General features: G+C 43.4%; 1 pseudogene; it reads right to left on the bottom strand.

Annotated features, from left to right (window-relative positions):
- Positions 1-18,341: 18,341 nt before the first annotated feature.
- On the bottom strand, positions 18,342-19,437 carry LOC117082256 (annotated as a pseudogene).
- Between the last annotated feature and the right edge of the window lie 3,689 nt (positions 19,438-23,126).

Genomic DNA, 23,126 nt, shown 5'->3' with positions numbered 1-23,126 from the left:
AATATATTTTCTTTCTGCCTTTCAGCATCTTATCTCTTTCTAAATCCAACAAGTCTTGGCTTTGTACAGGTTTCCTTCCTGAACCTGATCTCATTTCTCCTTTCTGATGCCTATAGTAAGTGTCATCTGAATATTACTTAGGCCAGTAAAACCTTTATCTCTCTAATTTTTTGTCACTAACATTAAAAGCAACAGCGACAACAGCAACACACCTCTTTTATTTAATTTTCTACTTGTTTGATTCATCTTCCCTGCTGGAGAGAGACCTCTTTAGAGATGAACCTGTATCTCCTTCGCCATCATTTCTCCTCCAGGATTTAACATAGCATCTTTATTTTTATCTATTTTTTATTTTTATTTTTATTTTTATTTTTTTTGAGACGGAGTCTCGCTCTGTCGCCCAGGCTGGAGTGCAGTGGCCGGATCTCAGCTCACTGCAAGCTCCGCCTCCCAGGTTTATGCCATTCTCCTGCCTCAGCCTCCCGAGTAGCTGGGACTACAGGCGCCCGCCACCTCGCCCAGCTAGTTTTTTTGTATTTTTTTTTAGTAGAGACGGGGTTTCAGCGTGTTAGCCAGGATGGTCTTGATCTCCTGACCTTGTGATCCGCCCGTCTCGGCCTCCCAAAGTGCTGGGATTACAGGCTTGAGCCACCACGCCCGGCCAACACAGCATCTTTAAAGGAGTAGTGATAGATAAATGCTCATTGATTTGCTCATACCGGTGTCTTAAGGAATCAAATGGATCCATAGATTTGGGCTTATGTGAAATCCTCTTCATCTGCGAAATATGGAAATGAAAACTATCCTGGAAAAACTACAAACTAAATACCTGTGAACAGATCACTTTAAGTAATTTGGAAGCTGGATACCTAAAACGTATGTTGAAGTCTTTTGTAAAATGAAGTTTTTTCAATAAAAAGTTTTTATTTATGATTATATATAATTTACAAATTTTGTTATTTAATAATTAATATTTAATTCATGTTTTACCTATGTGGATTTTGTCTGTTTTCTGCCTTTTCTATGTTTTTATCTTTTGTGTGAATTTTCTGAAGCCTAGACAAACTCTCAGCAAACTCGCAGCATCTTAGAGACTTCTGAACGGCAGGATAGTGCACTCCAGGAAGTCAGAGTGGTAAGCTGTGGTCCACAACAGGCTGACCTAGACCTGAACACCAGCTCAGCACAGCTTAGCTGTGGGGCCCTGACAACCACCCTCACCGGACCCCAGGTTACTCATTTGAAAATGGGGCTAATGACAGCTCTCTTAGGTTGTGGAATGAATTAGAGATGAGTGCTAGAAAGCATTCATTATAGGGTCAGCATTTAATGAGTGCTAATACCAGAAGCTCCCACGTTTTTGTTTTTGTTTTCCTTCTACACATTGCAGCATGGTTTAGTCCTGGTTGCTAATGCTCTCCTTTTACTTCTCACAATCCACAGTCCCAATAGCCCAAGGACTTTTGTTACAATAAAACACCTTCACATGCCAAGACATCTCTAAACGTGGGAGCTGTATGAATTATCTGTGCTAGATTGGATGTGCTATATTATTCCACACACACAAGACCACTTAAGCAATCAATAATCATGATAATAACAGAGCATGACAAATGTCCTCTGGCATTTTTAAAAACACATGGCTTCCTCTGAGACTGGTCATTGAGAGGATCTGGCCAGTTGGGAGCTGGAGGGCCCAGGCCTGCATGGGGAAAGCAACGCTCCCAGAACTGGGGTCCTGGGCAGTGTGGACTCCATCTGCCATGGGACTGGTGTGTCTGTGGACCATTCTTGGACAACATCAGGCTTCTGAGTCCTGAGTTACAACCAGGTTTCTGCTAAGATGAAGCAAGCTCGCTCTCTCTGCCTTGGCCTTCCATGAGGCTGTTTGAAAGATTAGGCCGGGCGCGGTGGCTCAAGCCTGTAATCCCAGCACTTTGGGAGGCCGAGACGGGCGGATCACGAGGTCAGGAGATCAAGACCATCCTGGCTAACACGGTGAAACCCCGTCTCTACTAAAAATACAAAAAAAAAAATTAGCCGGGCGTGGTGGCGGGCGCCTGTAGTCCCAGCTACTTGGGAGGCTGAGGCAGGAGAATGGCCTAAACCCGGGAGGCGGAGCTTGCAGTGAGCTGAGATCCGGCCACAGCACTCTAGCCTGGATGACAGAGCGAGACTCCGTTTCAAAAAAAAAAAAAAAAAAAAGATTAAACAGATGCTACTTTGCCTCCAAGAAAAATTACTTTGCAGTCCTTTGGCACCATGTTTTGGCTTCCTACCATTTAGAGTAATTGATAATTTCCTTGCTTTTATCACCTTCAGGAAAGAAAAAAAAAAGTCCTTAGATGGAAACATTTTTTTCTGTTTCTCTTTAAATGCAGGACCCTCCCACCCGGCAGACCTGAAGGGCACTAGTCTGTACTATTTTCCCTGAGAGCAAATCTCCACTGTGAACAAAGTCATCAGCCTCTCTAATGTGCACTGAACACCCTGCACTGATTAAACCCCAGCATGGTGCCTGGAGAATGTTCTCCCTCCTTACTTGATTCTCATCCTCAGGAGACAAACAGAACATAAATTCCTTAATATGGTAGATGAGTACAGGTGTCTTCAAAATCAGATTCTAACCTGTTTCCAGCTCAGCATCATCTCTCTGAAGTCTGTCACCATCTCATCCTACCCCTTCCTCTGCTTGGAATTTCCTCCCTCTCTTCTCAAAAATTAAGTTCCTACTCATCTTTGAAGATCCAGCCCAAATGTGACTTCCTGGGGGAGATCTTCCATGACCCTCTTAGACAGAATCAGCCCTTCTCCTCCCACTGGAAGCTCTCCAGGGCCCCTTACCCTATGCAGCCACGCTTCTAAAACCCTGGAGTTCCTGCTACAATGCAGATTCTGGTTCTGGAGCCTAAGATTCATTTCTAACGAACCCCTGGGTGGTGCTGCCACTGCAGGTCCATGCAATGCTTCCAGTGGAATAACGCAGCCTTCTCAGCACAGGGTTTTGTTCTCATTTGTGTGTGTGTGTCTTACCATTCTGCTTTAGCAGGACACCGACTGGCTGTCTCATCCCTGAGTTCCCAGCCCCGAGCACAGAGCAAACCGCAAAAGTCAATGTGTTGAATCAGGACAACTCCCTTGTCAATGCTTGCATCAGCTTTCCCTCAGGTTTCTTTCTTTTCCCCTCCCCTCTCCTCTCCTTTTCTCCCCTCCCCTCTCCTTTTCTCCCCTCCCCTTTCCTTCCCCTCCCCTCCCCTTTCCTTCCCCTCCGCTCCCCTTCAGTTCCTCCTTCTCTCCCTCCTTCCTTCCTTTCTTTGTTTTCTTTTCTTTTCTTCTCTTTCTTTTTTCTTTTTTTAAGACAGGATCTTGCTCTGTCACCCAGGCTGGAGTGCAGTGGTGCAATCATAGCTCACTGTAGCCTCGACCTTCCAGGCTCAAGAGATCCTCTTGCCTCAAGCTTCCAAGTAGCTGGGACTACGAGTGCACACCACTGTCCCTGGCTACATTTTTAAATTTTTGTGAAGACAGGGTCTTGCTGTGTTGCCCAGGCTGGTGTCAAACTCCTGGCCTGAAGCAATCCTCCCACCTCAGCCTCCTGAAGCACTGGGATTACGGGCATGAGCCACTGAACTGGGCTAGGCCTCTCCTTTTTGGTGTTCACTTTATTTTAAGGCAGACCCAGACTGTTTGTATTTTAATTCAGTAAACAGATATTTACAGACAAGATACAAAGCACAGTCAGGCTTTCTCAAGACAAAAGAGCTGGTAGCTTCTGTTGCTCAGTGCCTTCCAGACTTCAACCCCCTGTTCACACGCCCATTTCTCACACTGTGTGCGTTCTGCCTGTTCTCACGCTCAGTGAGTGTGGCTGAAATCCATGGAGGTGGGGCTTGGATTTCATTCCCATCCAATTCCAGTTAACTGATGAGCATCCTAGTTTTAGACATAGTACTCTGAGGATGGTGGAGGGAAGGTGAAGTTTGCGGAGGAGGAGTGGCTCTCATCCATTCGTCTATCCCTGTATGGTCTCAGGTTCACTTTGCATCATGAGTACTCAAGAGTTAAAAGGGTCTCATTTCTTCACCCCAGATCACGTCCTCAAGCCACTGTCTTTTTTTCTATTCTCTCTGGCTTGCCTTTTTTTTTTTGCATGTAGTTTGATATGTACAATGAGTTCACCAGCAAAATTAAATTATATCATGAAGTGATAAAATGCATACAGTGGAGATGACTTGCAGTGAGCATTTGAGATGATGCCATTCTGTCCTGTTTAAAAATATTAAGCAGCCATAGCATGTCCTATCTGGAAAGAAGCTTGCAGAGATCCTCTGGTCTATACCTATTCCCAGGTAGGGAAACTGAGCCCAGAGAAGCCGCCTGGCCTCCCAGGACCCCACAAACAGAGTACATCCAAGTTAAGATCAGAAACCAGGACCCCTGGCAACTCCTTCCTTACATGTGCAACCCCTTGCTCTTAAACCTGATAGTTAGAACTAGTCTCCCTGTAATATACTTCCTGTGTCTCAGAGATTCCAAGGCCTCTTTTGGCCTCTGAAAGCTAACTTTTAAAAAATTTCACAAGGCCTCTTTTGGCCTCTGGGAGCTAACTTTTTAAAAATTTCAGGTGCGTTGCTGTTTGCTCAAATGTTCTATTGCTCTTGTTTTTCACTCACATTGTGACAGCTTTAATTCTTCAAGACTTTAAAATCCGCCCTTCTTAGGCCCTGGGCCATGCAGTTTCTATAAGACATGACCTGTCATGCCGGGTCATAATTTTCCGTTTACTTATCTGTTTCCACTGTGTGGACTGTGAGACTCCTGAGGGCAGGGATCATATCCCTAGCACATAGTAGAAGTCAGTAAGGTAAGAATCTACTTGCTAGGAAAAGGGGAGTCTCATGCATCCGCTAATCCTGATTCAGGTGACACTCACATTTTGCATCCAGATCTCCTTAATAGTCACTGACAGTCGCTGGCTGCAGGCTTAGCTCATCCCTTTGGAGAAGGATGCTGTTAGGCTGTGACCCAGAGGCTAGTTTATTAGGCCCTGCTTTTTTCCCTTGGGTCTCTTCCATGATGACTCATGCGTCTTGTAATTTGATGTCAGTGTTCAGACACAGCTAAGCTATAATGTTCTCAGAAATGGCAAAGAAAACATAATTCATCAAAGGAAAAGCCACCATGTATCTGCCACCCATGCATAGCAGAAGTGATCAGACCTTAATGACTAAAAATAGTTTGTTTTCTTGTTTTTGAGAGTCTTGCTCTGTCGCCCAGGCTGGAGTGCAGTGGCGTGTTCTCGGCTCACTGCAACCTCCGTCTCCTGGGTTCAAGCAATTCTCCTGCCTCAGCCTCCCCAGTAGCTGGGATTACAGGCGCCTGCCACCATACCTGGTTAATTTTTGTATTTTTAGTGGAGATGGGTTTTCACCATGTTGGCCAGGCTAATCTTAAACTCATGTCCTCAGGTGATCCACCTGCCTTGGCCTCCCAAAGTGCTGGGATTACAGGCATGAGCCACCGTGCCTGGCCTAAAAATAATTCTTTAGAAGACTTTTGGACACCTTTATATCATACCCCAGGCATACCAAATACTTCACATAAGATTGATTCACCCCACAATTTACAAGCTTGAGATCCAGGGTGACTCAGCAATGGATCTGGGGTTTAGTGTTAAGTCCTCGATCACTTCTTGTGTCATGGCTTGTCTCCTCTGATACTGCCATACCAAATGGAAAAACCATTTGGCAGTATCTACCATACCCCGAGACTCAGCAATTCTACTTTAGGAAATGTATCTAATAGAAATGAGGGCTTAGGTCCACTAAAAGACACATACTAGAATATTCATAGGACCATTATTTACAGTAGAAAAAATTCTAAAGTCCAACAGAGAGAATGGGTGAATGAATTGCTGTATATTCATACAACGGAATACTACACAGCAATGAAAAGGACTACTGAGACATCCAATAAGGATGAATCTTACAGGCATAATGTTGATTAAAAGAAATCAGATACAAGAGATTTATACTGCACTATTTCGTTTATATAAAGTTCAAAACCAGCCTAAGTTAATCTATGGTGATAGAGATCAGAATGGTGGCTGCCTCTAGGAAGCATTGATTGGGAGGCAGTCTCTGGGAGCCTTCTGGGATGCTGGAAACTATCTTTGTGCTTATCTGGATCACAGTTACATGGATGTATACCATGTAAAAACTAAGCCGTGCACCTAAGACTTAGGTACTTAACTGTATGTAATGACAAAAACAGCAATTACTTTTGCACCAACCTAATATATAAGTTACAGCTCAAGAAAAAAATTTTTAAAAAGGAGGACTTTAAAATTTTATCTTTCTATGTATATATACGTAGGTGAGTTTCTATTGTACAAACAAGTTTGAATTTTTTCTACCCCTTATGGCATTAGACCTTGGGCTGTTCTAATCTCTCCATGTTTTAATTTCCTCAAAAAGGGAATAATAGTAACAATATTTTCCTCATAGACTTGTTGCGAGAATTAAATAAGTTAAATTCAAAGTTTTAAAGCACTTAATATAATAGCTAGCACACAGTAAGTGCTTTGTAAGTGCTTGTTGACTATAATAGCATTCTATCAAAGCATTTTTCTTTTTTTTATTTATTTTTATTTTTTTTTATTTGAGACGGAGTCTTGCTCTGTCGCCAGGGCTGGAGTGCAGTGGCCGGATCTCAGCTCACTGCAAGCTCCGCCTCCCGGGTTTACGTCATTCTCCTGCCTCAGCCTCCTAAGTAGCTGGGACTACAGGCGCCCACCACCTCGCCCGGCTAGTTTTTTGTGTTTTTAGTAGAGACGGGGTTTCGCCCTGTTAGCCAGGATAGTCTCCATCTCCTGACCTCGTGTCCGCCCATCTCGGCCTCCCAAAGTGCTGGGATTACAGGCTTGAGCCACCGCGCCCGGCCTCTTTTTTTTATTACTACACTTTAAGTTCTAGGGTACATGTAAACAAGGTACAGGTTTGTCACATATGTATTACAAGTGCCATGTTGGTGTGCTGCACCCATTAACTCGTCATTTACATTAGGTATATCTCCTAATGCTGTCCCTCCCCCTTCCCCCCACCCCACGACAGGCCGCTGTGTGTGATGTTCCCCTTCCTGTGTCTAAGTGTTCTCATTGTTCAATTCCCACCTATGAGTGAGAACATGTGGTATTTGGTTTTTTGGCCTTGCGATAATTTGCTGAGAATGATGTTTTCCAGCTTCATCCATGTCCCTACAAAGGACATGAACCCATCCTTTTTTATGGCTGCATAGTATTCCATGGTGTATATGTGCCACATTTTCTTAATACAGTCTATCATTGCCATCAATGGACATTTGGGTTGGTTCCATGTCTTTGCTATTGTGAATAGTGCCTCAATAAGCATACGTGTGCATGTCTTTATAGCAGCATGATTTATAATCCTTTGGGTATATACCCAGTAATGGGATGACTGGGTCAAATGGTATTTCTAGTTCTAGACCTTTGAGGAATTGCCACACTGTCTTCCACAATGGTTGAACTCGTTTACAGTCCCACCAACAGTGTAAAATTGTTCCTATTTCTCCACATCCTCTCCAGCACCTGCTGTTTCCTGCCTTTTTTTTTTTTTTTTTTTTGAGACAGAGTCTCGCTCTGTCACCCAGGCTGGAGTGCAGTGGCCAGATCTCAGCTCACTGCAAGCTCCGCCTCCCGGGTTTACGCCATTCTCCTGCCTCAGCCTCCCGAGTAGCTGGGACTACAGGCGCCAGCCACCTCACCCGGCTAGCTTTTTGTATTCTTTAGTAGAGACGGGGTTTCACCGTGTTAGCCAGGATGGTCTCGATCTCCTGACCTCGTGATCCGCCCGTCTTGGCCTCCCAAAGTGCTGGGATTACAGGCTTGAGCCACCGCGCCTGGCATGTTTCCTGACTTTTTAATGATCATCATTCTAACTGGCGTGAGATGGTATCTCATTGTGGTTTTCATTTGCATTTCTCTGATGGCCAGTGATGATGAGCATTTTTTCATGTGTCTGTTGGCTGCATAAATGTCTCCTTTTGAGAAGTGTCTGTTCATATCCTTCACCCACTTTTTGAAGGGGTTGTTTGTTTTTTACTTGTAAATTTATGTGAGTTCTTTGTAGATTCTGAATATTAGCCCTTTGTCAGATAAGTAGATTGCAAAAATTTTCTCCCATTTTGTAGGTTGCTTGTTCACTCTGATGGTAGTTTCTTTTGCTGTGCAGAAACTCTTTAGTTGAACTAGATTCTATTTGTCAATTTTGGCTTTTGTTGCCGTTGCTTTTGGTGTTTTAGACATGAAGTCCTTGCCTATGCCTATGTCCTGAATGGTATTGCCTAGGTTTTCTTCTAGGGTTTTTATGGTTTTAGGTCTAACATTTAAGTCTTTAATCCATCTTGAATTAATTTTTGTATAAGGTGTAAGGAAGGGATCTAGTTTCAGCTTTCTATATACAGTTAGCCAGTTTTCCAAGCACCATTTATTAAATAGGGAATCCTTTCCCCATTTCTTGTTTTTGTTGGGTGTGTCAAAGATCAGATGGTTGTAGAGGTGTGGTGGTATTTTTGAGGGCTCTCTTCTGTTCCATTGGTCTATATCTCTGTTTTGGTACTAGTACCATGCTGTTTTGGTTACTGTAGCCTTGTAGTATAGTTTGAAGTCAGGTAGCGTGATGCCTCCAGCTTTGTTCTTTTGACTTAGGATTGTCTTGGCAATGCGGGCTCTTTTTTGGTTCCATATGATCTTTGAAGTAGTTTTTTCCAATTCTGTGAAGAAACTCATTGGTAGCTTGATAGGGATGGCATTGAATCTATAAATTATCTTGGAAAGTATGGCCATTTTCACGATATTGATTCTTCCTATCCATGAACATGGAATGTTCTTCCATTTGTTTGTGTCCTCTTTTATTTCACTGAACAATGGTTTGTAGTTCTCCTTGAAGAGGTCCTTCACATCCCTTGTAAGTTGGATTCCTAGGTATTTTATTCTATTCTCTTTGAAGCAATTGTGAATGGGAGTTCACTCATGATTTGGCTCTCTGTTTCTCTGTTATTGGTGTATAGGAATGCGTTTGATTTTTACACATTGATTTTGTATCCTGAGACTTTGCTGAAGTTGCTTATCAGCTTAAGGAGATTTGGGGCTGAGACGATGGGGTTTTCTAAATTTACAATCATGTCATCTGAAAACAGGGACAATTTGACTTCCTCTTTTCCTAATTGAATACCCTTTATTTCTTTCTCTTGCCTGATTGCCCTGGCCAGAACTTCCAACACTATGTTGAATAGGAGTGGTGACAGAGGGCATCCCTGTCTTGTGCCAGTTTTCAAGGGGAATGCTTCCAATTTTTGCCCATTCAGTATGATATTAGCTTGGGTTTGTCATAAATAGCTCTTATTATTTTGAGATATGTTCCATCAATACCGAATTTATTGAGAGTTTTTAGCATGAAGGCTGTTGAATTTTGTCAAAGGCCTTTTCTGTATCTATTGAGATAATCATTTGGTTTTTGTCTTGGGTTCTGTTTATATGCTGGATTACGTTTATTGATTTGTGTGTGTTGAACCAACCTTGCATCCCAGAGATGAAGCCTGCTTGATCATGGTGGATAAGCTTTTTGATGTGCCACTGGATTCGGTTTGCCAGTATTTTATTGAGGATTTTTGCATCGATGTTCATCAGTGATATTGGTCTAAAATTCTCTTTTTTTGTTGTGTCTCTGCCAGGCTTTGGTATCAGGATGATGTTGGCCTCATAAAAGCAGTTAGGGAGGATTCCCTCTTTTTCTATCGATTGGAATAGTTTCTGAAGGAATGGTACCAGCTCCTCCTTGTACCTCTGAAAGAATTCAGCTGTGAATCCGTCTGGTCCTGGACTTTTTTTGGTTGGTAGGCTATTAATTATTGCCTCAATTTCAGTGCCTATTATTGGTCTATTCAGGGATTCAACTTCTTCCTGGTTTAGTCTTGAGAGGGTGAATGTGTCCAGGAATTTATCCGTTTCTTCTAGGTTTTCTAGTTTATTTGCATAGTGATGTTTATAGTGTTCTCTGATGGTAGTTTGTATTTCTGTGGGATTGATGGTGGTATCCCCTTTATCATTTTTTATTGCATCTATTTGCTTCTTCTCTATTTTCTTCTTTATTAGTCTTGCTAGTGGTCTATCAATTTTGTTGATCTTTTCAAAAAACCAGTTCCTGGATTCATTGAGTTTTTGAAGGGTTTTCTGTGTCTCTATCTCCTTCAGTTCTGCTCTGATCTTAGTTATTTCCTGCCTTCTGCTAGCTTTTGAATGTGTTTGCTCTTGCTTCTCTAGTTCTTTTAATTGTGATGTTAGGGTGTCAATTTTAGATCTTTCCTGCTTTCTCCTGTGGGCATTTAGTGCTATAAATTTCCCTCTATACACTGCTTTAAATGTGTCCCAGAGATTCTGGTATGTTGTGTCTTTGTTCTCATTGGTTTCAAAGAACATCTTTATTTCTGCCTTCATTTCGTTATGTACCCAGTAGTCATTCAGGAGCAGGTTGTTCAGTTTCCATGTAGTTGAGCAGTTTTGAGTGAGTTTCTTAGTCCTGAGTTCTAGTTTGATTGCACTGTGGTCCGAGAGACAGTTCATTATAATTTCTGTTCTTTTACATTTGCTGAGGAGTGCTTTACTTCCAACTATGTGGTCAATTTTGGAATAAGTGCAATGTGGTGCTGAGAAGAATGTATATTCTGTTAATTTGGGGTGGAGAGTTCTGTAGATGTCTATTAGGTCTGCTTGGTGCAGAGCTGAGTTCAATTCCTGGATATCTTTGTTAACTTTCTGTCTTGTTGATCTGTCTAATGTTGACAGTGGGGTGTTAAAGTCTCCCATTATTATTGAGTGGGAGTCTAAGTCTCTTTGTAGGTCTCTAAGGACTTGTTTTATGAATCTGGATGCTCCTGTATTGGGTGCGTATATATTTAGGATAGTTAGCTCTTCTTGTTGAATTGATCCCTTTACCATTATGTAATGGCCTTCTTTAAAGTCTGTTTTATCAGAGACTAGGATTGCAACCCCTGCCTTTTTTTGTTTTCCATTTGCTTGATAGATCTTCCTCCATCCCTTTATTTTGAGTGTATGTGTGTCTCTGCATGTGAGATGGGTCTCCTGAATACAGCACACTGATGAGTCTTGACTCTTTATCCAATTTGCCAGTCTATGTCTTTTAATTGGAGCATTTAGCCCATTTACATGTAAGGTTAATATTGTTATGTGTGAATTTGATCCTGTCATTATGATGTTCGCTGGTTATTTTGCTGGTTAGTTGATGGAGTTTCTTCCTAGCATCAATGGTCTTTACAATTTGGCATGTTTTTGCAGTGGCTTATACCAGTTGTTCCTTTCCATGTTTAGTGCTTCCTTCAGGAGCTCTTGTAAGGCAGACCTGGTGGTGACAAAATCTCTCAGCATTTGCTTGTCTGTAAAGGATTTTATTTCTCCTTCACTTATGAAACTTAGTTTGGCTGGACATGAATTTCTGGGTTGAAAATTCTTTTCTTTAAGAATGTTGAATATTGGTCCCCACTCTCTTCTGACTTATAGAGTTTCTGCTGAGAGATCCACTGTTAGTCTGATGGGCTTCCCTTTGTGGGTAACCCAACCTTTCTCTCTGACTGCCCTTAACATTTTTTCCCTCATTTCAACTTTGGTGAATCTGATAATTATGTGTCTTGGAGTTGTTCTTCTCAAGGAGTATCTTTGTGGCATTCTCTGTATTTCCTGAATTTGAATGTTGGCCTGCCTTGCTAGATTGGGGAAGTTCTCCTGGATAACATCCTGCAGAGTGTTTTCCAACTTGGTTCCATTTTCCCCGTCACTTTCAGGTACACCAATCAGACATAGATTTGGTCTTTTCATATAGTCCCATATTTCTTGGAGGCTTTGTTTATTTCTTTTTACTCTTGTTTCTCTAAGCTTCTCTTCTCACTTCATTTCATTCATTTGATCTTCAATCACTGATACCCTTTCTTTCAGTTGATCAAATCAGCTATTGAAGCTTGTGCATTTGTCACATAGTTCTTGTGCCATGGTTTTCAGCTCCATCAGGTCATTTAAGGACTTCTTTACACTGGTTATTCTAGTTAGCCATTTGTCTAATCTTTTTTCAAGGTTTTTAGCTTCTTTGTGATGGGTTCGAACTTCCTCATTTAGCTCAGAGAAGTTTGATCATCTGAAGCCTTCTCTCAGCTCGTCAAGTCATTCTCCAGCTTGGTTCTATTGCTGGCAAGGAGTTGCCTTCCTTTGGAGGGGGAGAGATGCTCTGATTTTTAGAATTTTCAGCTTTTCTGCTCTGTTTTTTCCCCATCTTTGTGGTTTTATCTGCCTTTGGCCTTTATGATGGTGATGTACAGATGGGGTTTTGGTGTGGATGTCCTTTCTGTTTGTTAGTTTTCCTTCTAACATACAGGACCCTCAGCTGCAGGTCTCTTCGAATTTGCTGGAGGTCCACTCGAGACCCTGTTTGCCTGGGTATCAGCAGCGGAGGCTGCAGAACACTGAATATTGCTGAAGAGCAAATGTTGCTGCCTGATCTTTCCTCTGGAAGTTTTGTCTCAGAGGGGTACCCGGCCATGTGAGGTGTCAGTCTGCCCTTACTGGGGGGTGCCTCCCAGTTAGGCTACTCAGGGGTCAGGGACCCACTTGAGGAGGCAGTCTGTCTGTTCTCAGATCTCAAACTCCATGCTGGGAGAACCACTACTCTCCTCAAAGCTGTCAGACAGGGACATTTAAGTCTGCAGAGGTTTCTGCTGTCTTTTGTTCAGCTATGCCCTGCCCCCAGAGGTGGAGTCTATAGAGGCAGGCAGGCCTCCTTGAGCTGCGGTGGTCTCCACCCAGCTCGAGCTTCCTGGCAGCTTTGTTTACCTACTCAAGCCTCACCAATGGTAGGCACCCCTCCACCAGCCTTGCTACCACCTTGCAGTTTGATCTCAGACTGCTGTGTTAGCAATGAGCTAGGCTCCATGGGCATGGGATCCTCCAAGCCAGGCACGGGATATCATCTCCTGGTGTGGCCATTTGCTAAGACTGTTGGAAAAGCGCAGTATTAGGGTGGGAGTGACCCGATTTTCCAGGTGCTGTGTGTCACCGTTTCCCTTGGCTAGGAAAGGGAATTCCCTGACCCCTTGTGCTTCCCGAGTGAGGCAATGCCTCGCCCTGCTTTGGCTCACACTCGGTGGGCTGCACCCATTGTCCTGCATCCACTGTCTGACAAGCCCCAGTGAGATGAACCCGGTACCTCAGTTGGAAATGCAGAAATCACCCATCTTCTGTGTCACTCACGCTGGGAGCTGTAGACTGGAGCTGTTCCTATTCGGCCATCTTGGAACCGCCTATCAGAAGCATTTTTCAACATAGCACTCTTCATGAACACATTTCTTAAAGATTAGAAAACAAGCCATCATATAGCCATATATTAATTTATTTAGTCATTTCCCTACACTTAGACTTTTAGGTTGTTTCTAACTTAGGGCTATTCTAAATAATGCCGCAAGAAACATCTCTATGTGTGTAACTTTGCTATTTTTAAACTTCCTTCTTTGGGCTAGATTTGCCAACAGAGCATTCCACAGTGGACATTTTGAGGTTTCTGATATGTAGTTACGACTGGCTGTATGAATACTCCTATAATCTGGATGCCCTGAGATGCCATGGAGTCCTTTACCAGGTCACCCAATAATTTACCCCCTCAGAACCCATAGCTCTGGGCAGAGGAGGAGGAAAGAGATGCTAGCAGAGATGTATAGGAAGGTGGAAGGCTTGGCAAAGGAGAGTACTGCCATGTTGGTCTTGGTTGAGCCACCATGGTTAAATACCATCTTGTCACTTTCAATACTTTGGGCTCAGTAGCATAAGACCATTTATTCGGCTTTTATAACATTCTACTCCCCTGACTGTAAAGTGCTACACATTCATTTTTTTTTTTTTTTTTAATGAATTAATTCTGAAGGCTAGAGACATTTGAGATTCTGTGGGTCCCTGAGATGCTGTAAATCCAGAGCTGGGAATTGTGCCTGCAGTGGCAGAAGCTGCCAGGTCACCAGATGGCAACAGAGCGGAGGTCCAGGCGCTGCCTTTGGTCCTGAAAGTTCAGATGCTTTCTGGCTGCCCACTGTTCCACACTTGGTGGGACAAGAGCATTAACCTTTCTTCCGTGATGCAGCCAGATCTCATTTCCTTTAGTAATTATGCTAAAATCTCTAGCTTTAGGAATTAAGACAACAATGAGCCAACCTCCCAGAGATTTATTTCTTTGGTCCTGTCTTAAAATAAGGGATTGCACAACTGTAACCTCAGCCGGGCCCTTTCTCTGAGTTAGGGTCTGGTCCATGATATGACCATGGAAGGATGAGAAACCAAAGAGAAGAACAGAGCCAGACATAAATTATTAACAATAATAAAAACTTTAAAAATACGCCATTTTAAAATGTATATATTAATGCAATGCAAGCTTTCCTAAAAAGAAATGTCTGTTTGTGAATCACACACAAGCAAGGCCTTCCCATTTCATATTTCTGTGGTCTTCCATAAAAGTCATAGTAGGAAACACTCCCTAGTGGCACTTGGAAGAGAAATAACTGCCTCTGAGGAAGTGGAAAAAGGAAAAATGTTTCCAAATATTGGAACTCTTGAACATACAGATAGTCAAGATGGAGTTCTTGTTTTTTGGTTTTTTTTAGAAACGAGCTATCGCTATGTTGTCCATGCTGAGCATGAACCCCTGGGCTGAAGAGATTCTTCTGCTTCAGCCTCCCAAATAGCTGAGAATACAGGTACATCACCACACCCGGACAAGATGGAGTTTTTTTTTTTTTTCTTTTCTTTTTAGTTGCTTTTCTTTTTCAACTTTTAGATTCAGAGGGTACATGCAGGTTTGTTTCGTGGGTATATTTTGTGATGCTGAGGTTTGGGATACAAATGGTCTCATCATCCAGGTACTGACCAGGTACTGACTTCCTCATTTCCTCTCTCCCCAAGCTCTCCATTCTCTACTGGCTCAGTTTCTAGCATTTCAGTATCTTCTTTCCTGCTAAAGAACTTGTCCAGGTAACGAGTGTAAGTGTTTTCCTTCTCAACTTGTTCATCCTTCCTTACCTCACAAAACTGACTGACCATGTTAGTTTTTGAATCTTGGCCTTCCCCCAGTAGTCCCCAGTGTCTATTGTTGCCGTCCTTATGTCCATGTGTACCTGATGTTTAGCTCCCACTTATAAGTGAGTACATGCGGTATCTGCTTTTTCTATTCCTGCTTTAATTCACTTAGGATAATGGCCTCCATCTGCAACCATGTTGCAGCAAAGGACATGATTTTATCCTCTTTTTCTTTTTTAGCTGTGTAGGATTCTGTGATGTATATGTACCACATTTTCTTTATCAAATCCACTATTGATGGGCACCCAGGTTGATTCCATGACTTTGCTATTGTGAATGGTACTGTAATGAACCTGCAAGTGCATGTGTCTTTTGGTAGGACAATTTGTTTTCTTTTGAACATATACCCACTAATGGGATTGCTGGGCTGAATGGCAGTTCTAAGTTCTTTGAGAAATCCCAAACTGCTTTTCATAGTGGTGGAACTAATTTACATCCCCACAAGTGGTGTGTAAGCGTTCCCTTTTCTCTGCAGTCTTGCCAACATCTATTGTTTTTTGACTTTTTAATAATGGTCATTCTGACTGTGTGAGATGGTATCTCATTGTCGTTTTGATTTGCATTTCTCTGATAATTAGTGATGATTAGCAATTTTTCATGTTTTTTCGCTACTTGTATGTCTTTTTTTGAGAAGTACCTGTCCATGCCTTTTGCCCCATTTTAATGGGGCTGTTTGTTTTCTGCTTGTTCAACTGTTTAAGTAAAGATGGAGCTTTTATTTAACATATTTAAAGATGAACTCACTGAAAATTAAGCCACAAAGTTGGTCCTCTTTATGCATCCGTTTTGTTGACAGCCTTACCTAGAGCATACTTTTCTCTAAAGGGCTGAAGCATTCTTGATATTATGCAGAGCAGTGCCCATAAAATTTAATGTGCACATCACTTGGGAATATTGTTTAAATATGGATTCTGATTCAGTGGGTCTTGGGTGGGGCCTAGGATTCTGCATTGCTAACAAACTCCTAGATGATGCTGATGCTTCTGGTTTGTGGATCAAAGCCTGAATAGCAAAGACATAGGCAATGATGAAGTCCAGTTTCTAGAAGACGTTGAACACTCTGCTGCTGATTCTCTGAGCTCAAAACATTAAGGCCTGTTTCCTGGAGCTTCCTGAGTGATCAAGAGAGATCCTCTTTCTAGCTGTGATTCATGGTATGAATAAGGGCAAATATCTCCTTTCCCTTCCTAGGTCAACCACTGAGAACATGTTGCAAACTCTCTCTTGGTGGAGTTTAAATAATGAAGTGATGTCTTGATCTGCCAATGTTTCAATAGCTGAGTACTTCCTTACGAAATCAATCTGAACCCAACCAACAATGGCATTGATTATTCCCTAAGGCCGTCATCTCTAGCCCACACACTTCATATAATATAGGAGGCTCTCCCAATCTTATTAACTAACCTCAGCCTGTACTTCCTCCCTGCTTCCACTGGAAGTAATTACCCTGCTGGGATTTCTAAGTCACTGTGTTTATCATTGCCTAAAGATTTTTCAGAAAAGAATAGGATTAATAAGTGTCAGAGCCAGCTTTCTTAATTTTTATTATAATGCAAAAGGAAAAGAAACCAGGTGGCATTTGCATTCATATTTGTAGACTCACTGGAATTTGCGGTTCAAGAATGAAGCTAAATCTGGCAGATCAGGACTGAGTGACCTGCTCAATATTGTAATTACCTGCGAGTTTATCATATGATGGAAAAATGCTCCTGAGATAATTTTTTTTGTTTGTTTGTTTAACCTAATTTTATTCATGCTTGCCTTGGGATGGGGAATAGATCATTCAGTAAAAACATACAGTGAAAACAAAATGTCTTATCATGTGCAACTTTAAAACTACAATAATGATGTACCTTAATTACTTCCATGCACACAAGTCTAACATTCTTTTTTTTTTTTTAATAAACACAATTAAGACTTCTAGGAGCATTTTATAATAAAGTAATTCCTAATTAATTTTTCTTTGTAGATAGATCAAGCACCTCCAAAACACAAATTCCTATACACAGTAAGCATGTTACTTAAAATGAACACTTAAATAAATTAAGTACGTGGACAGTCTTAGGATAAGCTTACATTATAGATTCAGCTAGGACCATAGTGCCAAATGGAAAAAGTGTATTTGCAAATAAATTTTAAAAACTAAGTGAATTTTTATAATTAAATACAGAAAATATACTGATTTACTAAAATAAGATGTGATGTATTAACACTTCACTATAGGCCGGGCGCGGTGGCTCAAGCCTGTAATCCCAGCACTTTGGGAGGCCGAGACGGGTGGATCACGAGGTCAGGAGATCGAGACCATCCTGGCTAACACGGTGAAACCCCGTCTCTACTAAAAATACAAAAACTAGCCGGGCGAGGTGGCGGGCGCCTGTAGTCCCAGCTACTCAGGAGGCTGAGGCAGGAGAATGGCGTGAACCCGGGAGGCGGAGCTTGCAGTGAGCTGAGATCTGGCCACTGCACTCCAGTCCGGGCGACAGAGCGAGACTCCGTCTCAAAAAAAAAACACTTCACTATAAAGAATGCGCACCAGAACATTTATAAACAGTGAATGAGTCTCATTAAGAATAGTTTACTACAATAAACCCTGGCTAAATAGAAGTGCATATTGTGAAGCACTATAGTGGTATATGTTTTGCCACATACTCTTGTTACCTTGAGGTAGATAACACATGCGTACCAAATTTGGCATTCATTTTCAGTTGCTGCTGGTATTAGGTATTATGTGTTTTAAGAAATGTGTACACTATGAAAAACTTGAAAATACTCATGAATGAAAAATGTCTTAGAAAAAATAGCTATTTTCATGCAATTATGTACAGTCTCACTGTGTAAATTTCAAGGCAAGGTTTGTTTCCTGTAAAACAGATCACTGTTCTATGAAAGAATGTTCTTTACTTGTCTTAGTGCATTTCTTTTTTCCTTCTGCATTGCATTATTTTGCTCTAGTCTTTATTTTTGTGTGCAAATGACATGCCAGTTAAAATAAAAACTATCTCACGTGTAGAAAAAGAAAGTCTGGATTTTAAAAACCGAGAACTAATAAAATCCTTACTAAATGACACCATCTGATTCAAGTAAAAAATGACTTAAACATAGTAATAAAAAAAGGCAAAACACACTTCATGAAGAATACAAAGATAAATGTCTGCTGAGTGTTTTAGTTCAGATGTTTCAGAATGCTGCTGTATGTTTTATGAGGAATTTGAGGGGAAGATTTCATAGCAGAAGGTGTTAATGTGGCCTGTATTGACTTAAGTGGTGACCCAACTGGACTGCAAAACTGTGGGATGTCTATGGACTCGAGCTGCTTGTTAAAGAGGAACTTCCCACTGTTGTTCAGAAATCCTTCCTCATTTCCTCTCTCCCCAAGCTCTCCATTCTCTACTGGCTCAGTTTCTAGCATTTCAGTATCTTCGTTCCTGCTGAAGAACTTGTCCAAGTAATGAGTGTAAGTGTTTTCCTTCTCAACTTGTTCATCCTTCTTTACCTCACACAACTGATTGATGAGATAACAGTCCTCCCCACCACTCACAAACTGGCTGTCCCAAGAAGACTGGTACAAGGTTTCTAATTGAGCCAGATTTGCCATTCCTTTTTCCTGTTTTGCTTGGCTTACTGACTTTGATATCAAACTTTTCAATTCTAGTTGGGACACTGAGCTATTCAAGTCATTTAATTTATCAACAACATCAGTAGACTCATGTTGGGAACTAAGTTGAATAGTTCCTGCAATAAAGGAATCAAAATCAAATCCCTGATTCTTTTCTCTTGTCTTTTCCAGCCAGTTGCTGTGATGTTTCCTCTAGTGCTATCTGGGCTTTAACCAATCCATTCCTTTCACGTTTTGATTTGCCTTATCAGATTTTTCTTTGCTTGTTCTTTCCAATTGGAAAGATCTATAATAAGCTTGGGTTCACAGTAATGGTTCACTCTGTGTCTCCAAACTAAGTTATCTAAATATGATGATGACCTCGTTTTGTAGTTACAAGTATGGCTACACTCCAGATCACAATATTTGTTTTCATGATCATCTGGGTACTGCCAACAAGGCTCAGTAGAGTAATTGGTACAAAAGCAGGATCCTCCAGATACTTTTCCTGATCGCCATCCAAATATTTTCAGGGGTCGACCTGTACTTCTTCATCAGTGGCAACAGACAGAGCTCTTGGATCAAGCTGAACTTCATCAATGTCAAAGTTGTTATGTATAGGCCAATCATTGCCAATCATATTGCCTTTTCCTTTAGAATTATTGAACTTGTGTAAACAAGGAAGTAAACTGGCATCAAAAGGAAAGATCTTTCAAAAAGAGAGAAGAAAAATAATTATGCTTTCACAGCACGATGGTTTCTTGATGCTCATTGCATACGCCAAACGGACCTGTTGAGTTCCCCTTAGATTTGAAGCTCAGAACGTTCTACTCATATTGAGAATTAAAAAGATTGCAGTACTCATAGTTCAAGAAAGGGGCAGCAACTCTGCAGATATTTAAATAAAACACTCAAGAAACTCAAACGGAATGAGATGATACACTATGCACTCAGATTACTGTGCTAAACGATTTAACAAATATGTGAATAAATGTGCACACAACAGGCTTCTGTGAACATTCTCCTCACAGTGCATATACGTTCAGTGTTGGACTGATCCTGAGCAGCATCGTTCTAAGGTGCTGGTAAGCACTATTTCTGTTTTGCTTCTTTTCTTCCTTTGTTGCTGTATATTTCTTTTCTTTTTTTTTTTTTTTTGAGACAGAGTCTTGCTCTGTCACCCAGGCTGGAGTGCAGTGGCCGGATCTCAGCTCACTGGAAGCTCCTCCTCCCGGGTTTATGCCATTCTCCTGCCTCAGCCTCCCGAGTAGCTGGGACTACAGGCGCCCGCCACCTTGCCTGGCTAGTTTTTTTTGTATTTTTTAGTAGAGACGGTGTTTCACCGTGTTAGCCAGGATGGTCTCAATCTCCTGACCTCGTGATCCGCCCATCTCGGCCTCCCAAAGTGCTGGGATTACAGGTGTGAGCCACCGCGCCCGGCCTGTTGCTGTGTATTTCAACAGGAAGCCCTGGCGGCTGTTGGTTAACAGAAGGTGTCTTTTGTTAGTGTTCAGGTGATTCCAGCTCACCACAATCACAATCAAAGCTACCATTCATCTTACTCTGATTCAATGGGACTTCTCCGACTCATCCAGAGAGTGCAGGGACCGCGGACAGCCCCCATGTCGGCTCAGGTCTCCAGCTGTGCGGGCGGCAGTGGCCTCTCCCAGGCTCTCGCTCTCGCTTTGCCGCAGTCGCCGCCATGTGTCCTGCGAGAGAGCGCTTCTGAGGTAATCTTAAGTGAAAAGGGACTCTGCAAATTGTGAAGACACTATAACCACAACTTTGGTAAAAGTTTGAATGCCATGTAAGGGAAGAAAAACTGGAAGGAAAACACTAAATGATAAACTCAACTAAAGTGGTTGAGTTTAAACAGGAAAATATGACTATGCTTTCCTTTTACAATTTTTTGTGCTTTTTACTGTTTTTATAACGAGCAAGTATTGATATTGCAATTGAAAAGAAAATCTGGACTCTAAAAAACACTCAGTTAATGGGCCAGGTGCAGTGGTTCACACTTGTAATCTCAGCGCTTTGGGAGATGGATCGCTTGAGCCCAGGAGTTTGAGACCAGCCTGGGCAACATGGTGAAACACGTCGCTACAAAACATACAGAAATTAGCCAGGCCCGTGCCTGTAGTTCCAGCTACTTGGGATGCTGAGATGGAAGCATCACTTGAGCCCAGGAGGTAGAAGCTGCAGTGAGCCGTGATCGTGCCACTGCACTCCGGCCTGCGTGACAGAGTGAGACTGTCTCAACAACAAAAAAAAGACAACAAAAAGACACTCAGTTAAGAGACCTTAACTTCTCTCTGATTTGTTAACCATGTCAGTGTTCTTTCTTTTGTTTTATTCTTTGGTCTGTCTTCTCTGCCTATTCAGAGCTGAGGGTTCTCCCTGCACCTGTCGGAAGTCATCTGTACTCTGAAACCACTGTGAAGGCAGGGACTGCTTACGTCTCTCTCCAGCAAGATCAGGTTAGTTCTCCAAGGGTAGTGAGGAAACAATTCTCTTGACCTCAAATAAATATTAAGGCCCAGCCCTGCATAAGGTGAGGCCTCCTAGGAGGTGGTAACTGTGCCCCACAGAGGCAGGGGGCCTGGGGCACACCTTCAGGGGCCCATAAGACACCCTTGACTCTTCTTCCCTTACTACCCAAAGCTAATCTGTCCCAGCCCAACTGACCCTGCCTGTGTAATGCTCTGCGTGGGTCCCTCCTTCCTAGGCCTCACTGGTAAAACCTCCATTCACTGGGGTGTTTATGGGAGCTCACCAGTTCCCCAACCAGCCTCCACAATGACCTTTCTTTTCCTTCCTTTCTCCTTTCCTTTCCTTTTTTTTCTTTTCTCCTTTCTCTCTTTTCCCTCCCTTCTTCCCTCTGTCTCCCTTTCTCTCTCCCCTCCTTTTTTCCCCCTTTTTCCCTTTCTTTCTTTCCCAGGCTGCAGTGCAGTGCCGAGATTTAGGCTCACTACAACCTCCACCTCCCAGATTCAAGCAATTCTCCTGCCCCAGCCTCCAGAATAGCTGCGATTACAGGCACTCACCACCACGCCTGGCTTTTTTTTTTTTTTTTTTTTTTGAGACAGAGTCTCGCTCTATTGTCCAGGCTGGAGTGCAGTGGCATGATCTCAGCTCACTGCAACCTCCGCCTTCCAGGTTCAAGCAATTCACCTGCCTCAGCCTCCTGAGTAGATGGGATTACAGGGGCAAGCCACCACACCCGGCTAATATTTTATTTTAGTAGAGACGAGATTTCACTCTATTGGCCAGGCTAGTTTCAAATTCCTGACCTCAAGTGATGCGCCCGCCTCAGCCTCTCAAAGTGCTAGGATTACAGGTGTGACCACTGTGCCTAGCCAGAATGACTTTTCTACAAAATCTGACTGCGTCCCCTGCTGAAACCCTGAAGAGGCCCTACAGCGGTTTGAGGACTTAAATGTCAGGTAGAACATTTGAGACCCTTGGCTGGACCTGGCTATCTCCAAGCCCTGCCTTGGAGCACTTGATGCCAGCCACAGAGAACCCCCTTCCCTCCACCCGGTCTCGCCAGACAGCGCAGACCCTTGCTTGCCCTCCAGGCCTTGGTCCACAACACTCCCCTCACTCCATTATCCTTTCCCTCTCGCCCAGAGAGGGCGAGAAGGTCCAGGAAAGCCTCCCTGGTGTATTTGCCTCAGAAGGGCAGGCGCGGGGGTCTCCACGCTTCAGGGGCCGCTGGCATCTTTCCCGGGCTTGCCGGGGAAGATTTCCTGCGGTGGGCGCGGGCCTGGCCTACAGGCTCAGCGTCAAGAACCGTTCGTGTCCGCCTCGCCTCGCACCTTCCCCAGCGGGCGCGGCCGCGGCAGGAGGTTGAGGAGCGGAGCACAGGGCGGCCGCGTGGCTCTGGCCTCCTGGAGCGACGCGGACCGGGCAGGGAGCGAATGGGGAGGTCCCGCGCGTCTGGCCCCCTGCCAAGGTGCCTGCCCCTAGCCCGCACGCAGCCCAGGCCCCACCACACCGGCTCTCGCAGCCCCTCCCCGCCGCCCTGGGACATGACCCCGCGTCCCCTCGCGCGACTTCTGTCTGCGCTCGGACAGACACAGCCGGGAAAACTTGTTCAGCCCCGGGAATCTCCGCCCCTCCGAGGGCCTCCCAGCGCCGGGTTTCAGAGACAGATGTCGGCTCCTCCCAGCTCCCGGTCCAGTGCGCAGGCGGCGGCGTGCGCTCGCCCTGGGTCGAGAGGGGGTGACCCGGGGTGTCTGGCCAAGCGGGGTCCAAACCCGGAGTGGCGACTAAGGAGACGCAGAAAGAGGAGGTGTCCTGAGAGCCGGGCTAGACAGGCGTGGGCTC

Source organism: Trachypithecus francoisi, unplaced genomic scaffold, assembly GCF_009764315.1.
Source record: "Trachypithecus francoisi isolate TF-2019V2 unplaced genomic scaffold, Tfra_2.0 Lachesis_group9, whole genome shotgun sequence".
In the NCBI taxonomy this organism is placed as follows: Eukaryota; Metazoa; Chordata; class Mammalia; order Primates; family Cercopithecidae; genus Trachypithecus; species Trachypithecus francoisi.
The sequence above is the reverse complement of the archived record's forward strand: the minus strand, read 5'-3'. Positions and strand labels throughout refer to the sequence as shown.